Source organism: Ictidomys tridecemlineatus, chromosome 12 (assembly GCF_052094955.1).
Source record: "Ictidomys tridecemlineatus isolate mIctTri1 chromosome 12, mIctTri1.hap1, whole genome shotgun sequence".
Classification (NCBI taxonomy): domain Eukaryota; kingdom Metazoa; phylum Chordata; class Mammalia; order Rodentia; family Sciuridae; genus Ictidomys; species Ictidomys tridecemlineatus.
In genome coordinates, this window is record NC_135488.1 from 110,773,197 (window position 1) to 110,787,288 (window position 14,092).

General features: G+C 37.6%; 1 long non-coding RNA gene across 1 annotated transcript; it reads right to left on the minus strand.

The window, feature by feature from the left end:
* Window positions 1-10,800: 10,800 nt before the first annotated feature.
* On the minus strand, window positions 10,801-12,391 carry LOC120885026 (uncharacterized). Its single transcript, XR_005727510.2, has 2 exons — window positions 11,498-12,391; window positions 10,801-11,195 (listed from the first exon to the last, which is right to left on the minus strand). It is a non-coding gene; the product is annotated as an uncharacterized LOC120885026 (long non-coding RNA).
* Window positions 12,392-14,092: the final 1,701 nt, after the last annotated feature.

The window sequence follows — 14,092 nt, forward strand, 5'->3', positions numbered from 1 at the left end:
AGTTGGGAACAAGTCAGAGTAAAAAATAAAAGTCCATTGTCATAACATTTCAGCAAACAGAAGGTGTATGAAAGAGAGTCTACAGACTTCCATCAGGCCTGGAGGACCTGGGTTGGGGACAGCAGCCATGCCCTCCTGTATTTCAAAGTCTCATTACCCAGTGAATGTAACCTGTAACCACTGCAATTTAGTTCCTTGTAGGCTTCCTGACATCCTTAGAATGACGAACAACCTGGAGAAGGCCCATTCCTGCTTATTACAGTTCTTTCTTGGAATGCCTGGCCTAAGTGATGGCCACTCTCTGTCCTTGGCTATTCTCATGCACCAATGCAATTGTAAGAACTGATTTGCCGAAACTGTAACTTCCTGCTGTTTTTTTTTTTTCTTTTTAAATCTGTAAAGTCAGACCCCTTGAGCACCGTTTTGGGAGGACTTATTTATTCTGGGCAAGAGGAATTTGTGTCCACCCTCCCACCCACATTCTCACCCCTAAGGGCTCTCCTCATTTTGGCTCTAATAACTCTGTTCTCATATGAGGTATGCCTCACCTTGCCTTTTATGTTGACAAAACTTTAGAAAATCTGGTAGTGTATAAGACATACAGGGTTCAGTGGTTGGATTCAGTATCTAGTAAAACCAAAGGAAGCCATGTTCAGGATATCCAAGACAAACAGCCACCTGTTAAATAAGCATATGATTTTTGTAATATGACTGAATTTAAAAAATACAAAATTAAGCATAGTTTATGTAGCTACCAGATATGACTAGGTAAAAATTACAGGGGAGAAAAGAAAATTACAAAGAGATAAAAAGAAAAATTGTTGAAGCTCTGAAATACCCAGGAATAACAAGCAACATGCAGATCTACATGAGAACACTGTAGACCTTCATGGCCAAACGAGAAAAGAGACACAAATAAGTGGAAAGATAGTTTTGCCCTCAAAGGGGAAACCAAAATGTTAATTATTATTGGCTCAATTGTGTTCCAATTTTTTAAAAATTCAATGGATTTTGACTTCAAAGAAATTCTAATTTGGAAAAATAAACAAAATTTTAAGGTTGGAGAAATCTGAAAATTTCTTCCTGCTAGATGTTAAAACATGTTTTAAAATGACAACGATTGAAACAATATGCTGTCATTGAGTCGCAAGGGCACAAACAAACTGGGTAGCTCGGGGGGAGTTTAACAAAGGGGCTATTTATTAAATTGTGGATAGGCAACACATATTCCTATTTGATGATATTCTCTCTATTTCCTGAATTCAGTCAGAAACCTGGGATCGAGGGAGTCCCTCCAGGCAGTTCAGACAGGATGGCAGTTAGAAGACAGATCAGATTGGCCACAGTGATCAGATCCAGAGAGGACGTCTTGGATGTCAACAGACAATATTCCACAAAAATGCCAGGATGGACAATCACTTAAAACAGTCCAAAAAATACACTCTAACATATTCACTAATTCAACAAATATTCATTGAGTGCTTCCCCAATGCACAAGGATGTCCATACGTAATAAATCAATAAGGGAAGTAAGATTATTCAATAAATGGTACTAGAAAATTGAGTAGCACTTTGCAAAAATTAGATTAGTGTCTGTGCAGGCCTGTGCAAACGGATTCATTCAGCATCCACGCCCTCCTCTTTCTTGTAGCCCAGAGGCTGGGGAGTCTAAAACCATGGGCTGTACAGCACAAGGGTTAAAAGTCTGGATTTGAGTCAATCTGAGTCAAAATTCTAGATGTCAATCATAAGTCATGTGATATTAAACAATTCCTTAACCTGTTTCTCAGTTTTCTTACATGCAAAGTGGGGAAGATAATAATATTACTTATCTCATAGGATGTTGTAAAGATTAAATTAGTTGATATCTATTAAGGCACTTAAAGCAACGCCCAACACACAACAAGCCGTGCACAGTTTTGAGCATTGTTATATTTCTCGGACACAGGTTTTGCCCAGGAGACATCATTATGTATCAGCAGAAGGCAGTCATGGGTACCACAGAGTGATGCCTGAGACAGGGTTGGGGCTGCAGAGGTGGGGTTTCAGTGTGCAGGAGTAGCGGGTTTCCTCTAGAAAGCCCAGGGTGTGATTGGGGATTTCTTGCTCTTGATTTTGTAGTATCCAAGTTAGGCACTCTAGTCCTCTTGGTAGCTTAGTAACTTAACTCTAGTAAAATTCTCTCAGCTTAAGACAGCTAAAATAGACTTACTGTTTAACCAGCACTGATTCTTGCTTCGTGTTAAGATAAAACCCAATTGATTAAGTACTATATTGTAAAAAATAAAGCCATTTAAAACACAATGGAAAATACATGTGATATCTTAAATGACCCCAGCCTAGAAATTTTTTTTTTTGTCAACATAGAGATACTGGAAGATAATTTTGAATGATGTGACCACATTGTTTACAAGTTAAAGATCACGCCTAGAATTGAAATACATACAGAAGATCAAGAAGAAAATGTTCACAAATACAACAGTGGTCATAGTTTCAACATATTAGAGCTTAAACAAATTATTATAAGAATATTAAAGCAGCAATATAAATTAAAAGACGCCACCAACTAATTCTTATTAAAAAAGATACATATGACATGTATTTACTGGCAAGTTAAAAATGCAAATTAAAAGCAAGGTATCATTTTTCTTCTTTGCCAGGTTGACAAAAAATAAAATAAAAATATTAAAGGATTTATTTTTATTCTGGCCAAGGAGGTAGTGAGGAAGCACACTCATTCTCTGTTGGTGGGAATATAGATTGGTAAAATCATTCTGGAGGACAATTTGGTAATATTTACTGAGGATTTATGCATCCTACTCTTGGCTCTAAAAGCCAGGCTTCAAGCTGTGGCTGGTACATAAAAAACAGCTTGAAAACAAATTCTATTTCAGGCAATTGCCCACAGCCACTCCCTGACTTGTCCTGACTCTGCAAATCTCCCTAGCCAACATGTCCTGCCTCTAAATCCCAATTCTGATTTTTGAGAGCTCTGGGATCCTCATTTATTCCAAACTGTCCAGACTTCTCTGAATTTGATATCTGACCCAGCCCTAAACCCCAAGTACTTTGGTGTCCCAGGGTTAGATTTAGATTTAGATTTAGATTTAGAAGAGCATTTCCTCTAGTTCCCCAACCACAGCATAGCCCCAGTCGGGTTGTCTCCTTCATCTGCATCTCTCCCCACCCTTCTCACATTAGAGGAAGGGTATTTGAACAATCCCAACTATGTCTAAAGTTGATTCATTGCTATCCAATGCAGAAGCTAACATATAACCTTCAGAATGAACATAATTGAAAAGACTCCTGTTAAGGTCTGTAAACAAGTCAAAATAACACCTGGTATTTTGCCAGAGAAATGTTAGAGTTCGTAAACAAGTCTGGATGGTGCCTGGCAAAATGCCAGAGGGAGTGGTTTGTGAAGTAACAAAAGTGAGCCATTAAGTGTGGAGATTCCTTATTGGTTGACTGATGTATCTAGTTTATGCTAATTAAGATAAGCTGTGTGGAATGTATAAATAGTTCTGTTGTCCTATAATAAAAGGCTCCCATTCCTGCTGTATCAACGCACACAAGTTGTTCGTCACCCCACCCCCACCCCCACCCCCCCACCCCCTATTCTGCTGCAGCCGGACTGTGGCAGACTCCTTACATGCCAATTGTATTTTTTTCTTTATTTCATATCCTTGCATGTGACTGAATCAGTTAGGTGTTATCTCTTGTTGACCACTTTCAACAATGTAATTGCTTTGACTGTATTTTCTGGAGCTTTGCTCTAAGCTTTTTAAATGATTACTATTCTCTTCCAATATTTTTGGGTTCCTCCTGCTCTGGGGAAGTAAAATTCCTCCCTTCTCATTTAAGAACCAATGGATTTTGTGAGTTATGGCTTTAGCAATTTTGAAACTTCTTATCTTCCTTTACTCCAATTTTTGAACAAAATGGGAGTTGTCTTTAAATGGAGAAAAAAATGAAAAGGCACTTTTTATATCCCTTCTCTATTCTTTGCAGTGGCTCCACTTAATACGGGTCATATTGTAATGGTTAATTCTCTGTAGAAATCAGAATGAATTTTGAAGAGATAGTGAATGGGTTAGATTAAATGGCAACTGTAGCCAGCCAGACAGGGATCTTTACTTTCTCATTTCAGCACCTGTAATAGCCTTTCTGAAGTATTGTATTGACTGTCCTGGGGGAGAGGCAGCAGTTGGATATTTATCTGAAGATTGCCCACTTTAGAAGATCAAATAGAATAACAATCCCTTAGAGATGACTTATCTTACTTTCTCAAATGCTTAACACACACACACACACACACACACACACACACACACCTCTGTCCTTAGTTAAAATCATCCTCTTACTTTACTAAATGTTTTCACCTCTAGCCCAGATATATATGTATATATATTTTACTCATTGAGCTCAAACATAATTTTAAATAAGAAAAAGAAAGTGTTAAAAATAATGTACATCCAGACTATACAGAAATAGATCTTCGCATTATTGCTAGAAGACTATAAGTTCAACTAACACATATTTGTCAAATATTTGTCAAATATCTTCATTTTGCAACTGAGGACATTGAGAACCGACTGTTGGTGACAAACGGGGAGAAAGCAAACAGGCAAAACATTTTTTTTTTTTTGGTAGCTGCACATGCTACAGTTGAGATGGGCAAAGAGTGCTATCAGAACAGATCCCCAACGCTTTAGAATCCACAGGGCTTTGCAGGGGAATTTGAGTTTAAATACAGAGGAGTGCATCTAGGCAGTGAGAAAAGGAAGTTTGCTGAAGATGAGAATTCTGGAGGGTGGAGATGGCAAGAACAATAGTAGAAAGGTAAAGAAAGAGACTAACTGGGGTAATTGAGAGTAACAAGTGCAACCTCTTCAAGGACTATTGAGCAAAACGGATTGACAAGCAACATGTGTCCAGATTCTTTTATTCATCAGTATCATTTGGAGACTATTTCAAAAAAAATCATGTAAAAGATGTATAGAAAAAAAGCACAAAGCTACTTATAGCAGGTCTTTATAATATTAAAATATGAGAAACAATATCAAAGTATCACTAGAACACTTTAACTATTATAAAAATTTGAAAATTGCAATTTCATAAGAAATAAGAAAACTTGTCCAACATGAGTCTAAAACCATGAGCCTCTTACTGTTATATGTATAAAGCTTAATAGCAGAAGGATTAGAAATAGTTACGGGTCATAAAAATCACCACTCCAGGGAGTGAAAACAAGTTTTATGTTTTTTTATTTATAAGGTTTTAGGATAATGTAATATTTTTATATACAATTGCTATAGTGTACAAAAAGGAAATTCCAATCTAGTGAATTCTAAACTTCTAAACTTGGACTTGAATGCTGCAGTCTGGCTGGGCACAAATCACGAGCCACTGAAGCAGGAACAAACTTTATTTTTTAACTGCAGGAAAAACCTCACACAGGCTCCTGGGGAATCCTCCCGACCAGCCACGAGGCTCCTGCAGGAACCCCCAGCCGGAAATAGCTCCCCGGGAAATCCCTCCTCCTGCACTTGGCCAACCAACGGGAACCCCAGGGGAATCCCCGTGAGAACTCAAAATAGCGTGAGAATTCAAAAGTAGCGGCAGAGGCGGATAATGCCTCGCCTGTCAATCAATACTGTTGGCAAAATGCCCAGGAGCCATACAGACTCGGCTGTGGCTCTCAGCACTTGAACTCAAACCTCAAGTCTTAATTTTCCATTTAAGATAATGATCCATGAACTGAAAGATGACTTTACAGAAAAGGTGAATTTGAGAAATCAGAATTTAATATTTTAATCAAAATATATCATAAAAGCCTTAACTGAAACAGAGTTCCATGTCCTGATGTCCTGCTAATCTGGCTTGTGGTCTTTCAAGATAGATTTGCAGATCGTCTATAGGCTACTTGTTTAAGCACTTCACCCTGGTTGTTTGAGAGAAAGAGCCCTGGGATGTAATCTGGTTATAGTTCATGCTCTAGCACTGAGCATCTTCTCTTTGAGGCTCTGTATTCACATCTGAAAACTGTATGAGAATAGTCTTTACCTTGCTTACTCCATCAAATGGGCTTAATTAAGATTGACTCAGGAGTTGTCTAATAACAAATTCTAAAGCCCTTAAAGTTTTCTGGAAATCTGGAACCCTTACCAAAATCACCTTGGGAGCATGCAAAGCAGAGCCTCATCCTCTGAGATTCACCTGGTCTAAAGAAGAGTCTGGCACCTGTACTTTTCAGAAATAAATTCCTGCATCTTGTAAGGAGGACAAGCAAATGAACATGCATTTTATCATGACTCAACATGTTATAAAATAGTTCCTATTTCTTAAAGGAGTTAAGTTTCCATCTCATGGAGAGGGAATGCATAATCCCTAGCCTGCATCCACCCCCCAATTAAAATCTCAAGAACCAATCAAGAGGAGCTTGTCAACTTTTTCATACTTGTCTTTATAAGAAGGAACCCTGTAAGACTTCAAGGGTACTTTTCCCCTTCCCAGGCACCCTGCACCAGGAGTTCTGGGTCTTTCTCTCATCTTCCTTCTTAATAAAATTCCTGCTCAATTGCTTACCTTGGTGTTCACATTGTTCATTCTTGGACTCTGTGGAACATGCATCTGATCCTGACTCCTGCAGGTAGCAGTATAATAGGGCTGACAGTTGAGAGGGAAATATTTTAAAAGCAAAATAAAACAAAAAGAATCATGAGGAGGAGACCCAAAATCTGCACACAAAATCCTTTTAATGTTTACCTGGATTCTGAGATACCCATATGAAGGCAAGACTCCAAAAGGTATAGAGGGAAACAACTTATAAAAACTGAAAGAGCTGAATAGAAGTCTTAGGAGCTTCCCACTTCATGGTGGACAGAGTTTGGGGTGAGGTACTAGCAAACCAAGACTTTGAACAATTATGATAAATATGCTAAAGAATTTGTTTGGATACAGTAGATGAAGAGATAAAGAATTTAAGATGATACATGAACACTGTACACAAGAACCAGCAAAACCTTGAAAAATAAATTCTAACTAAAATATACAATATATGACAACAAAAATTCAAAAATTAAATGAATAGGATTAATACCAGATTTTAACATCAGAACTGATATTGAAGACAACAGAGTAGAACTAATCACAGCCAAGAGAAAAAGGATTGAAGAACATGAACAAAGCTACAATGACCAGTAAGACAGAATCAAGTGGACCAACGTGTAATTGAAGTAAATAAAAAAAAGAGACTATGAAGAATTGATATTTGAGGAATGTCTGCAAAAAATTTCAATGATCAAAAATAGCAAACTATAAAAAAGTCTGTTAAGTTTGCACAAGATGAATACAAAGAAAGCCATATCTAGACATTAGTCAAATTACAGAAAAATCACTAATTTTAAAAAATTTTTAAAAGAACTGGGAAACGGAGAATAGTGAGAAGACAAATTACATCAACAATAAGAAGAGTGACAGCTTACTATGAATTCCAAAATAATGATAGCCAGAAAAAAATGGAGTAATATCACAAATTGCTGGAAAAGTTTTAAAAAGTTTATCCAGCAAAAATATGTTTCAGAAGTGTAGGTGAAATAATGACATATCACATCAACAAAAGTTGATACAATTTCTTATCAGCAGTCCCCATCCAGAATAACTCAAGAAAGTTTTTCATGCTAAGTGGAAATGATATCAGATGGAATTGAGATCTAAAGAAGGAAAAAAACAGAGTAGAATATTACATGTGTGTTTAATATAAAAGACCCTTTCTGTTTTTAAATTCTCTTCAAAAATGATTATTGAAAGGCAAAAACTAACACTGTGTGTTTTTACAACAAATTAACATATATGACAATAAATATAAAGAACAGAAAGTATAGGATGTTATGTCTGTTGAGCATACATAAAGTGATGTTCTATTAATGTAAAATCCCTAGAAGGGTCCCTGCAGGAAACGATAGAAAACAAAATGGAGAGATATAGCTAAAAATTCAATAGAAGAAATAAATGGAATACTGAAGAAGTGCCATTAACTTAAAAAAAAATAGTGAAATTCTGAAGAGATTCCATTTAAGATGAAAGAGCGCAAGGATCAAAGAACAGAAGGAACAAATAGAAAACTAGCAAGATGATGGATAGAAACACAGCCACATCAATAGTAGCATAAGATATAAGTGGTCGTTTCAAAATACAAACTCCATTTCAGAGGCAATATTTTCAGAATTGATAAAAATAGACAGTCATGTGCCGTTTAGAAGAATCATACTTTGGATATAAAGATAGAGTTGAAAGGAACAAGAGGAAAATATTAAGCATAAGCCAGATAACGTAGCTGATATCGTGTACAGATTAGACGCCAGCTGAGGACCTGAAGCAGAGAGGTCTCACGATGTAAAAGGACTCTCACAGTAATTAATAGAGCAAGTGAGTCAGTAAGAACGTGGAAGATTTGAACAACACCATTAAACCACTTGACGCTGATTGACATATATAAGGCATTGTGCCAAACAATTGCAGAATAAGCATTCTTCTTGAGTACATGTGACATATCACAGAGATACAACCATACGGCAATAAAGAAATCTCAATGGATTTCAAAGGATTGGAATCCTACTGACTGTATTATCTGTTCACATTGGAAGTAAACTAGAAATCAGAAATAATAAGTTTTCTGTAGAATATTTGAAAATTAAGGAACATATTTTTAAACAAGGCTGGGGTCAAAGGAAAAGATTAATGAACTCAATAAATTTCTAACTAGATGCATCAAAGGGTAAAAAAAAGACAGAAGACCAAAATTATCAGGGGTGAAAAAGAGCACATTACTGCAGATTCCATACTTACTCCCAAAGACAATAAGTAGGCATTTGTGCTATAAATTGAACAGCTTACTGAAATGAACAGATTCCTCAAAAATCTTTGCAGGTGGTGGTAATGCACAGCAGAGGTGGCCATCTGTGGTTCAAGGATGCCCATCTTCCTAACCACCTGGGGCTGCCTCTACTCTAATCCATCCCGCCCCACTTGCAACTGCTCCTAACTCCCTCACTTCAGATCTTTGAGTGCTCTTGCTTGCCCACAAGATGATGTTCTGATTTTGTGATTGAACATAAACTCACTTCATGACTATTTTTGGCTAACTTATTCAGCTTCTTATTTTCATTCACGTCTGTATCTTATGTTTCAGTTACAAAACCAAAAATTTTAACTGCGCATTTTATTGATTCTGTGGTGCGTATTTTTCATTTCTTCTCTGACTTTGGCATGTGTTTTATAATTAATGGGATCATATGACTAATTTGCACGTTGCTTTTGTCTTAGTGATATCTAAAAATAGCAATGGAATCTTTATAGACACTATGCTTTCTTTCAAGCCTTTTTGATTAATCACACAGACTTCTATTTGTCTTGGTTTCTCTTCCTTGTTTTTTATACCTGGTGATCTAAACTCGTAACAGTGCTCACACACATCACCTGCAGGTCAAGTTTATCTTAACAAAACTTATCTATTTTCCACTAGGTGCTACTTTGGTGCTACTTTGGTGCTACTATGTGTGTACTCTATGCCACATGCTTATTTTGGCTCAGGGACATTGACTTAATGGCACAAAAGTCTCACAGCTAGCTAAAAAGGGTCATGACTGGAATAGAACATACATCTATTTGTGCCTTGAAGTCCTTGTTCTTTCCCCTTCACCAAAAGTTCCTTTCTAACAATGCCCCATTATCTGCCAAATTAGGCATCCACTTCTCAGAACTCTTACAGTATCTTTTCACTGTATTGTAATAATTTTTCTTCCATATCTTTCTGATTTATGAGGCAATAAAACAATTTGTTCTTATATCCTTAAGACTTAGCAGAGTGTCTGATGTATGATGGTTCTATATAGTAAGTAGTGTATGAAAGGAATGAATGAGAAATCCCCGATAATAGGATTTTCCTATTTATGCTCCTTCCAAAATTACTGACTACAGACAGCAACAGTGATACTGGAAAATTCAAACTGCCAGAGATAGGATTATGGGCTAGATGTGAGAAGCCTGAACTGTAAGGCAGTGTGACAAATGACTTTGATCCAGTATTTGCTCTTCAGGTCAGAAGGATTCTGAAGCTTTCTTAGCTCGGTGGGAAGCACAGGGATTAATACTGTCCATGGTAGTCTTCCTAGGACAGATTGGCCACCTGCACTTGAAAGAATCCAGTTGTCTCCAACCCCAGGGCTCTTGCTGCTGCCCTCAAACCTCTGTGTAAATATCACTTCATCAAAGAGGCAGATGCCACCCTTCATTCTAAACTAGCACATTTCCCACAAAACACTTGCTGTCCCTGTTTGTGCTGTGTATTTATTGTCCGTGTGAGCACCTGATGTGCCACGTCTCACATCTTTCCATGGTGTGCTTTTGCTTATTCACTTCCTGTTTGTCTCCCCATGTAATTTCAGAGAGGACAAAGACTTTCTATATACTCAGCCTCTCCAAGAACACCCTGCATATAGCAAATGTTGAATCAATAACAAATTAACCAAAGTAATATCCTCTCCATTCTCTTCTCTCAGTGGCAATAATTGCAGAGAAAAAAACATGAGAGGAGATACCTACCTTCTTAAAGAATTTATTATACTTAATGTGGATCAATTTTGTAAATTCCCTAGCATTGATGTCTAATATATTCTGCATCACTGCTCATAATTCTCTTATTAAATCTTGTACTCTCCACCTCTTTCCTTTCAGGTCTTCACGGAATGGAATTTGCTGTTTCTCTAAGAAGAGAGAATTTTGAAACACCTTTAGCTATCCATTCCAAGAACCAGGCTCTTTATTTCCTTAATGCATGGTATTAAGGATTTGAGAAGATTAACCCTTACATTTTTAATTGTTCTCTCTCCCAAGCATTTTCTGTCACTTTTCTGAAAATAGTCCTCCAGCAAGTCCAGACTGTGGTAAATTGGCTCAACTGCAGATGTGCAACGTCAATTTGAGTAGCAGGCCTGATGATCTCTTTCTCTTGGACCTCCTGCAAGGTACGGAGCCAAGTTTCAAAGAGGAGAAAAGGGTGCACTTTGATCCAGTATTTGCTCTTCGGGTCAGAAGGATTCAACACCACATCTGTAGGCTTAGGAAATAGGGTGATGCAGTTGCCTACTTCAATATCACTGTCACAGATGCACACTAGTCGTGGTGCCCAGTTCCTGTAACACATTTGCATCTATTAGTTAGGATATAATTTCAGTACCTTTTGACCAAAATAGATAGAAGATAGAAATCATTTTACTTTTTTTAGTAAAAGTTGAAACCTCTCTGGTAACCAGGAGTCACCAATTTCTCAGGAGTCCTGGCTCTTTTCATCCAACATTCCCAACATTCTTTGCAAGAATTTTGCTACACACTACTTTATTTCTATTCCTGGCATCAAGAAAGGGGTGAGAGAGACAGGAAGTACATATCTCACTCTTCTAAGGACACAGGCAAGGAGTACACTGTCTCCACTCACCTCTTATTGTTAGGACCTCATCACGTGAGCACAGCTGGGTGAAGGAAGGCTTAGACACATGTGTTTATTCTTGGAAGCTGTGTAGACGGGTCAACATTAGAGTTGCTCTTGCTATAGGAAGAGAGAATGGTTAGTGGTGCGTGGGTGAGAAGGGTTAGAGACTTCAGTACCATTTGAAGTCAGGAACCATCTGTGGAAGATTTGAAATTCTCATTGAATGTCCTTATGGTCCAGAATGTGGTTTTCTGAGAGCTGGGCATTTGATGGAGTCAGTAGGAACGATTTCTCAGTTTTTTTTTCTTTTTTGTAGGATTTAAGCTGGTATCGATTTAAAAGCCAAACTTTCTGAAGGTCTGGACCTTCACCAGACCTCAAATCTGCTTGGGTCTTAGAATCGCCAGCCTCTGAACTGTAAGGAATAAATTTTTGCTCTTTATTATCTACCCAGTTTGTGGCATTTTGTTATAGCACTCTAAATAAACTACAACGCTCTTGAAAAGCTGAAGTGTAAACCAGAAAAAGAGCCTAATTTAGAATGAGAAAAATGACTATTGATTGGCACAGGCAGTTTGTGTTAACAGGATCTTAGGGAAAGCTGGCAGAAAAGCCAAGATAATTGGAGAGTTGCTGCATGAGTATAAAGAGCAACAAAAGAAACAAGAAATTCCTAACATTCAACAAAAGTGGACCAAAAAGAAAGAAAAATCCAAGTGATTTTTGGTTTTATAATATAGAGTTACAGGATGTGGAGAATATTTAAAGATTATTTAATTCAGCTTCCATTTCTGAGTAATTAGAAACAGAAAATTCAAAGTGGGAAGTGACTTGCCAAGAAAATTTCATAGTTCATCAGGGGCAGAACCAGGGCAAAAGCAAGACAAAATGGTGCAGAAGAAACAGTTCCTCATGTCTACTAACACAAGGAAAAGCTAGCCCCACCCCACCCCCCTGCCCTGTGCTAGGACCAAACTCAGGGCCTCAGGCATGTCAGACAAGTGCGTTACCCTGAGCCACCGTCCACATCTCGAGCTCAAGAAGACTTGTTCAGTTTAACTCACACTGCATTTCATCTAGCGTTTCATTTATATTGTCAATTATTCAATATACATGAAATAGAATGTCATCAGTGCCTGAGAGGCCGTCCTACTGTCCCTCCCGTTCAATAAGGTCACTGAAATAAAGCAGTATCTGTCCGAAAGGTAACTGCCACCCTTATGTATAACATCATAGACACATGGGGTGACCTCGCTTTACAACCCACGGTATCTGATGCAGTTCCTCAAGAGCAAGAACTCACTGCCTCGAGAAAGGCACAAACCCAGTCATGAGTATCCACCTCATGACCCAAGCACCGGCTCCATGGCCCCATTGAGGAATTAAGTTTCCAACATGGACTTTTAGAGGACACAGGTCCTGGAGGAGGCACAGACAGGAAGTTTATTCCAGCATTTGTCCTAGTGCAGAGTTAGAAGCCCCTAGGGAAGCCCCTGAGTTAGGGTTAGGACATTGTCGGTTAGTTAGGACTTACATGGAAAGGCGTGCAGCACTTGGTGGTAGGTCTACACAGCATGATATTGGTAGGTCTTAAAAATTCAGTGATGGGTGACAAAAAAAAGTAAGAAACCACATGCAGTCCATAGAACAATATAACTTGTGCACATTTAAAATTTGTGAACACAAAATAAAAATGCATACTTATGTGACCACACGCTTATAAAGGGATACGTATCAAGCACATTAGACTGCTGTTTTGTAATGAGGGTGAGGGTACTGGGAATGAAGACAGGAAATCAAAGAAGTCAATCAATCAATAAAGATCAGGGGGTTGCAGAGATCAATGATGATGATATGCCAAAAACACAGACACATAGCCTGTTGCAAAATTAGTTATGTGGGATATGAATCAAAAATATTTTATATCCATTTACCCAATAACTTCACACTCAGAAGCATATTTTACGTTAATAACTCAAAATAAGGAAAAAATGTTTATTCAAAGATACCCTTTGCAGCATGGTTTTTAATATTAAAAAGTGTAAACAATGCAAGTATTTAATAATAAAGATGGTGATTAAAGAAACCAGGGCATATCTATTAACATAATACTTTGCTAGCATTAAATTCATGTTTACATGGAGTTTGTATTGACATTGGCGATGCTTATAGCATATTAAAAAGTAAAATGTAGGGTACGAAATTGTACTGATATGCATTCAATTGAAATTGAAGCATGCTTTGAAATATTATTATAGAAAAATACACATATGTGAATAGTGGTTTTATATGTGTGATAGGACTGTAGCCAATTTTTCCTTTCTTCCTGCATTTTCAAATGTAATTTAATGAATAGCTATTACTTTCAAAAATGTAAGACAAATTCTACCAGGAAAAGAAATTATTGCTCCCAGTTTAAATGCAAATAACCTAAGAAAGATAACTAATCATGAGCTGTCGGTACTTAGTTTCTAACCATAAGGAGACAGGACAAATCACAAGGCCCTCTGAGCTCCTGAACCGGGTAGCAGGCAGTGGATGGTGGTTTCTTTAAATGAGAGGATGTTACTGTGGTGGCTTTGACTATGTCACTGAGATAAA